Raw genomic sequence first — 8,178 nt, 5'->3', positions numbered from 1 at the left:
GTTAGTACAAGCAGAGTATACAACTTTTCCTGTACATTTACCTTAAGATGTTAGTTTCTTATTACCTGGCATTATTTAACCCTCCAAGTTACAATTCTATATCTTTTGACTTGTTGTTGCAAAGCCTATTGATCTAGTTCCAGTTTCTGAAGAAATGAGAGAATGAAATGAGTGAGAATGGAGACACATGATGTGGCGGTACAGAGGCAGCTGTGCACTGCCTAGTGGTTGGGGATAGAGTGGGGAACAAACCAGAGAGCACAAAGAGATTGGCTGGATTGGCCCAGTGAAGACAAGCAGACACGAAACTAAAATTGCCATTTTATGGCCTGGATTCCCTCACAGGAAACAGGATTGTGTGAACTTCAGACTCTTGTAGATTGGAGAATAAATATAAGGCACACACAAAAAAAATGAAGACGTAAATGTGAGTTTGTCAGTAAGTGGGGCCATGAATGAGGACAGAGGGATGAGAATAGAGGGGGGCTTTTTTAAATAATAGTAGAAATATGGACACATTAAAATTAAATAGAATTAATAAGGAATGACATGTAGAAAATTCTGGGGAAATAATACATAGTAGAGAATTTCTGGAAAGACAAGAATAGACACAGCCAAAGCACAGGGCAGGAATGACCTTTGTTGGGAAGGAGAATGGAAGAATGGCAGGATTGAGGACTGTTACATCCTATGGTTTCTGTTTCTTCTGTGGAAAAAAAAAAGAGCAATTTACCTGCTGAGCATGGGGCGAGATCACAGATGGGGAGAGAAATTCAGAGAAACCAGTCTAAAGTCAGGTAACCTGGCACATTGGAATAGTTTCAGTGAATTATCACAGATGGGTAAATGTTGAAAATAATGTTACAATAATCATCATTTGCTGTTCAAAGAACACTGTGTTCTCAGTTTCATCAATAAGAATATGAAAAAGCAAACTTTGCTTAGATAATTTGCCGTCTTTGTAGAACAAGGATAAAAGATCAAAGAAGCACTAACATGATGATTACCCAGGGGGTATTACACAGTGTAGAAGGGCATTGCTTAGTACTTCACAGAGAAACGTGGAAGTTTCAAGAGGAAATTAAGAATTCATAGCTATCTACCCTTCTCTTCATAAAAGGAAAGATCAAAGCACTAGAGGACATTACATATTAAAACCGAGTTCAGGAGAACTCAGCTTGACTTCTTTGAGGAAAAGTAGAGAAAATGTGGTTCTAATAAGTCTAACCAAGTGGCTGAAGAGATGGCTCAGGATAAGAGCACTGGCTAATGTTTTAGAGAGTCGGACAACTACACAGCAACTCACAGCTGCCTGGAACCACAGTTTCAGGGGATCTGATTCTGTCCTCTGGTCTCTGCAGGTTGTGTAAGCATCTACTTATGTGTAGACACAGCCATGTAAAATAAATAAATTAATCTTTTTGGCAGAAAATTTAAAAGTCACCTCCCTATGGATCCCTACCAGTCATCCCTACCACTCTAAAGGTGGCAATATTTCTACTGTGTCTCTCCTGCATACACTCTGATTTGTGCTGCCCGTATTAATGATAACTGTTTTCATGTAATTATTTATGTATCATTTTGTGTTCAAGATAGCATGAGGAAGACTAAAGTTCCTAGTACCTAAAAACAAAATCCGCAACCTCTTCAGACCTTTATATTTTTAAAAACTTATGGTCTATCAAAATTAATACTTGTTTTTTTTTGGTAATGGATATTTTTAAATTACGTTTTGCGGTTTTCATACATGAGCATTGTACTTACATCATTCCTGCCTTTCCCCTCCTCTATCTCCTCCTGTGCCTGGCCCCCATTCACTCTCAAGTTCATGACCTTCTTCTTTTACTATGTAAAGAAGTAAGTGAGTAACCCCAAGGCATGAATGTGAGCACAAATGAGGACAGGATGTCACACTTTTATTTTACCTTTGATTTAAAATTAACAACATATCAAGGACTCTTAATATGTCTTGCCCTTGTTTCAGGTACAGCTTTCTGTGTTTCATTCAAGTACAGTTATTTTTTCAAGAAAGAAATATTTTCTGGTGATAAGACGAGATGTATGTACTATGAAGTAAAAAGGGGCATAAAAAGTTGTTGCATAGACTATGTTTTTGTTACTGAAGGTTAATGAGAAGAAGGAACACTTATTCAGATGAGAATGGAAGGCACGTGTTAGTGTCATCCTAAGGTAATCGATGGTTTGAAAACGAGGAAAGAAATGAAAAACCAAACCAGAAAGCCTAAACCTGTTTCTGGAGGTCCAAGTAAGTCATTAACAGGTTTCTGAGATAAAACCTAAAGATGCTGTGTATATGGCTAATTTAACCAAAATTAAAGGATATTAAAAATTTCCTTAAAGTCAGATATTGTTTCCTCAGTCAATTTTCTGCAGACATGAGGGGCAATCATCACTGGAGGTCAGACTCTTCAACTTAACTTTTAAATTTGGCTTTTCTTTTTGACAATAACAGAAGTAAAATGCAAGGATTACAAAAAGGCCCAGGGAAACAATAATAGACCCAAGAACAAGACTACCCAGAAATAAAACACCACAGGGGGAAAAAAAACCACAAGGCTGAAGAAAAAGGATTTTTAAAGGGATAGGCTTACCATAATTGTCAGATGTTTGGGCCACAGGAAAGAATTCCCCTCAGCAGAGTGAGTTCCAATAACTAGGACGTGGATCTGTGCCCTCTGCATAGAGGGAAACAACTGTGAAGGATGATGTCCCACCTTCCAAAGGGAAGATGAACCTTCACCTCAGATCACTAGCCTTCAAGAGCAAAGCTACAAGAGCTTCCTAGGTAAAAGTTCCACTCAAGGAATTGCAGACAAACATCTAGGCACCTTAGGTGACTCTCATGTAACAAGTGAATATGTTATTATTTTTTTCAACACTGGGAATTTTTCTATGCCTTCATTGGTACTTGTGAACCTTTTTCTAAATGAACTTTGGAGTAAGGATTATTGACGGGAATGCTCTAAAACCAAAGGAATTATTTGATGTCAGCCCAGCCTTTGTAAATGCCCTGCACACAGCTTGATAACAAGACACTACTTTGCTGTGCTCTACGCTATTCTATTTGTCTTGAAATTGGTTTGCTACCTTCAGCAAGTACAATTTTGAAACAGCCCAACGTTTCTTACCCTAAAACTCAAGAATAAAACTGGTCCATACCATCTCCAGTGCAAGTTACAGAAGGATGACTTTCCTGGGGAAATGCATGGTCATGGCTTTCCTGGTTTTTATCCTTTTCTGGCCAATTGGTTGACATAATCACGTTGCTTTTGATTGAAATCTGTGTTTTTAATACCCTTGTAAAATTTAAAACTTTCTGTTCAATATATCATTAACACCATGGTAAAAATCAAAATGAACTTAAAAATGATGGAGGTTGTGGAGTGTAAGCAATAGCATCGGCAGCAGCTTGCTTTGATTTTGTTTGTTGTGGTTGAGGAGTATCTATGACCATTTGGTCAATGACTCAAAAAAGATGTAACCCATTTCTGGTACAGGGAGTTTTACTTGGTAGCATATAATGTCTAGTTGGGACATTGTCTTGACCACTATGTATTAACTCAAATTAAATTCCTTTCATATATATTTATATTTTAGGAAGCCTCTATGGTAGGCTTCCACAGGGCTTTTCATAAGGTCTTCAGTATTAGCTATCCCTCTTCCTAGTTCTTCCTTTACCCTTCTTTCCTATTTCCTTCCTCATTTACTTCTAATTTCCCTTTATCCCTTTATAACACTATAATCTACTTCCCCTTTCTTGGAAGACCCACCCCCTTCCCCATCCAGTCCCCTATCTAGCTACCTAACCTCAGTGAATATTCTGAAGGAAGCAAACACAGCTAAAGATGAAAAGCAAGTATCTACATACATCAGCAAGCATGCAATGTTTGTCTTTCTGACTCTGAGTTACTTCACTTAGGTTGATTTTTTTCTAACTCTGCCCACATACCTACAAATGTCATTTTTGCATTTTCTTGGCAGTTGAATATTCCATTGTATAAATGTGCTGTATTTTATTACCACCCATTTATCAGTTGGTGGACTTCTAGGCTGTTACCCATATATATGTCATCAAACATGGAGAAGTTGAGCTAATGTCTAACTAGAAACTTCATCTACTTACCAGTATTTGTATTGCTAGAAGATAGCATACACACTACCAGAGGAGAAAAGTAATAATCAGTCTCATGCAGCTGTGAACTCTGTGAGCTATACTGGTATCATGCCTGCAAGATGTACTGGTCCAATAGTGGCACAAATGTCATGGGAATAACCAACCACTTTCCTATTGGATTTAAGGTCTGGTCTACTCCATGAGATGGAACCAATACCTAGCACTGTTAATGAGGCCAAGAACCTGAGACTACACAGGTCATGGGCTCTAGGAAAACCTACTACCATTATTCAGCTCAATGAACATTGTAATAAAATGGCTCATAATGCCATATTGATATATTCATTCGTAACTGTATCACTCAGCCTTCATCATAGAAGTGCCTTCCTGTAGTAAATAGTAAATAGTGCCTTCTGGTAGTAAATAGTAATTAACTCAAAGTCCCCACAACTTAACTATATGCAGAAAACGAGAGATGTTAGAACATTCATCTATAAATTGGATGCCATCATCAAACCCTTCCCCTCAAGGCTTGGAGATCTATGTGAGAGAGCAGATGGAAACATTCTAAGAGCCAGATGTAGTAGATAACTCCAAGGAAAGTGTGTCTTTCAGATACAATATGACTAATGCACATATGAATTCACAGAGACTGTGACAGCACATACAAATACAAAGTCAAGCCAGACAAATTACCAGCATGGAAAAGGAGAATTGAGCACAAAGTCCCATCCATAACCAAGAAGCTATTTGCACTGATGCTTTCTGGGAAAGGAAAACCAATTTTCTCCAATGATATGAGCCTTGGCATATAAACCACAGTTTGGGTCAGGCTTCATGCTCAGGAGTAGTTTGACCAACACAAATTGGACTCCATGTTTTTAGTTTGTTTGTTTTTGTTATTTTTTTTTGAAAGAACAATAAGTCAGGTGGGTAGAGAGGGGAAATTATCTTGGAGGGAAATGAATATAATAAAAATATATGGTGTAAAAAATTTAAAAATAAAAACAAGGGAATTAGGAGAAATTATGGAGGAGGTAAACGAAGCCAGCACCATGGTGAACAGGAGACCATAACACGCACATTTTTATTGCCTCAACATTTAGTTACTTATTGTAATGATTCTAAATGGACAAGCAATAGATATTAAAATATATAAAATGTAGGAAAATAATGAGAATTTTATAACATTCTCTTTTACTTTATAAGCCTATTCATCTTTAAGCATGTATAATCATTTTGATATTGTGTTTCAATCTTCCCACTTAAATGTTTATATATTTTTTAATTTTATATGTACAGTTTTTCTAAATGACTAAATTTCACCCTGTATATACATATCCCACTTTGATGAAATTAGACTATACTAGGATTTGTTTAAAATCCAAAATCTTTTTTTTATAGAAGGTGGCATATTTAGTCTAAGCAAATTTCACTATTTAATGGACATTAGAGTCACGTTAGAGAACATACAGATATTTACTAATGCTTGCTACAAGCACAAACAATGTGTTTTTGTATGTAAGACTAATATCAGGTTCAATTACCATAACGTCCTTATTTTCACTGACATGAAGTTGATTAAAAAGTACTGTAGAATCATCTCACATGGTTTAAACAGTTAGGAGAGCTTAGGTAGAATGAAGTGAAGTAAGAGCATGTTTTGTGTATCTTATCACTAGAAGATCCACACCCCAACAGTTGAAGCACTCTTCTCTCTGCTTACACATTTACAACTCTATTTGGAAGAATGGAAAGCAGTTTCAGAATTGACTGACAGTGGAATCTTGATCACTCATGTGGTTACTTTTAAGAGTATATTCAGGAAGTTATGTCATTTCATTCACATATAGGATATTCATACCACATGCATGTCTATAAATACAGTCCCCTAGCATAATGTGTATAATTGTATGCATGATCCATCATATAAATGTATAAATAAATTAAAACAATTAACATGTAATTTCTTATATCTTTTTATTGAATTATAAAAATTTCTGCATGTATATGCTGCTAGACTTATACTTTAGGAGTTAGTCCACATGAAATTTTAATAGAACATAAACATCATGTACTGCTCTTATGTACATGTTGCACAGCTTCCCTTACTATCAATTTAATTTTTACCCAAACTACATAGTGTATACTAGGTATTTTGACAATATTTTTAGTACTATCTTTACATATAATGAAACCTCTCCTTTTCATTTATTTGGAATTCTCATTGTTGCATGATATTTAAAGTTATTTATTCCTATGTTATCCTGTGATATCTGAAATTGCTAACCCTTTTATATTGGATGTTAGGTCATTTTGAAAATATTGATGGCAAAAACTCCTGGTATCCTGGTAGTACCGTGTTTCATATATCCATTGTATGTCTCCTAATTTTCAAGACTTTATTTGCATATCTTCCTTTAATTTCTGAATGACATTGCTGCTATCATCCAGTTATATTCCAATCTCCTTCAAAACCCTTTCTACATGACTCACCTAATACTGAATATGCATATCAGCAATGTTGCTGGCTATGGAATGGTTACCTCACTTGTCAGCCTTCCTTTATTCACCTACAAACTACAAAAATGGAAAATGATTATTATCATCTATAGGTCCTGGTGGAAAGTTACCACTGCCTAGGTGCCTCCCAAACAGATCAAGCCAATCAACTGTCTCACCTGTTCAGAGGGCCTGATCCTGTTGGGGGACCCTCAGCCTTTGGTTCATAGTTCATGTGTTTCCATTCATTTGGCTATTTGTCCCTGTGCTTTATCAAACCTTGGTCTCAACAGTTCTCGCTCATACAAACCCCCTCCTCTTTCTCGCCAATTGGACTCCTGGAGCTCCACCTGGGGCCTAGCCGTGGATCTCTGCATCCAGTTCCCTCAGTCATTGGACGAGGTTTCTAGCACGACAATTAGGGTGTTTGGCTATCCCATCACCAGAGTAGGTCAGTTTGGGCTGTCTCTCGACCATTGCCAGCAGTCTATTGTGAGGGTATCTTTGTGGATTTCTGTGGGCCTCTCTAGCACTGTGCTTCTTCCTTTTCTCATGTGGTCTTCATTTACCATGGTCTCCTATTCCTTGTTCTCCTCTCTGTTCTTGATCCAGCTGGGATCTCCCGTTCCCACAGGCTCTCTTTCCCTCGACCCTCACCCTTCATTATCCCCACTCATGTCTAGGCTGTTCATGTAGATATCATCCATTTCTCCATCTTTGGGTGATCCCCGTGTCTTTCTTGGGGTCCTGTTTTCCAGGTTGCCTCCCTGGTGATGTGAGTAGCAGTCCAGTCATCCTTGTTCCATATCTAGTATCCTCCTATGAGTGAGTACATACCATGTTTGTCTTTCTGAGTCTGGGTTACCTCACTCAGGATGATTTTTTCTAGATCCATCCATTTGCCTGAAAACCTCATGATGTCATTGTTTTTTTCTGCTGAGTAGTATTCCATTGTGTATATGTACCACAATTTATTTATCCATTCTTCAGTTGAAGGGCATCTAGGTCGTTTCCAGGTTCTGACTAACACAAATAATGCTGATATGAACATAGCTGAGCAAGTGCTCTTGTGGTATGATTGAGCATTCCTTGGGTATATGCCCAGGAGTGGTATAGCTGGATCTTGGGGGAGATTGATTCCCAACTTTCTAAGAAAGCACCATATTGATTTCCAAAGTGGTTGTATAAGCTTGCATTCCCACCAGCAGTGGAGGAGAGTTCCCCTAGCTCCACATCCTCTCTAGCATAAGTGTTTTTGATCTTAGCCATTCTGACAGGTGTAAGGTAGTATCTCAGAGTCATTTTGATTTGCATTTCCATGATGATTAGGGATGTTGTGCAATTCCTTAAATGTCTTTCAGCCATTTGAGTTTCCTCTGTTGAGAATTCTCTTTAAACACTCTGTTTGAGTCTCGAATTCTCCTTCAGTCTCACCTGTGTATTCATATTGCATTTCACCCTGTGGCTCAAGTTGGTGGGTCATAGGTGTTCAGAATTTGTTATTTCTTCTAGATTTTACAATTTATTATCATATAATATAT

The sequence above is a fragment of the Peromyscus leucopus genome, chromosome 15 (assembly GCF_004664715.2).
Source record: "Peromyscus leucopus breed LL Stock chromosome 15, UCI_PerLeu_2.1, whole genome shotgun sequence".
Lineage (NCBI taxonomy): Eukaryota > Metazoa > Chordata > Mammalia > Rodentia > Cricetidae > Peromyscus > Peromyscus leucopus.
This window is presented reverse-complemented; position numbering follows the sequence as displayed.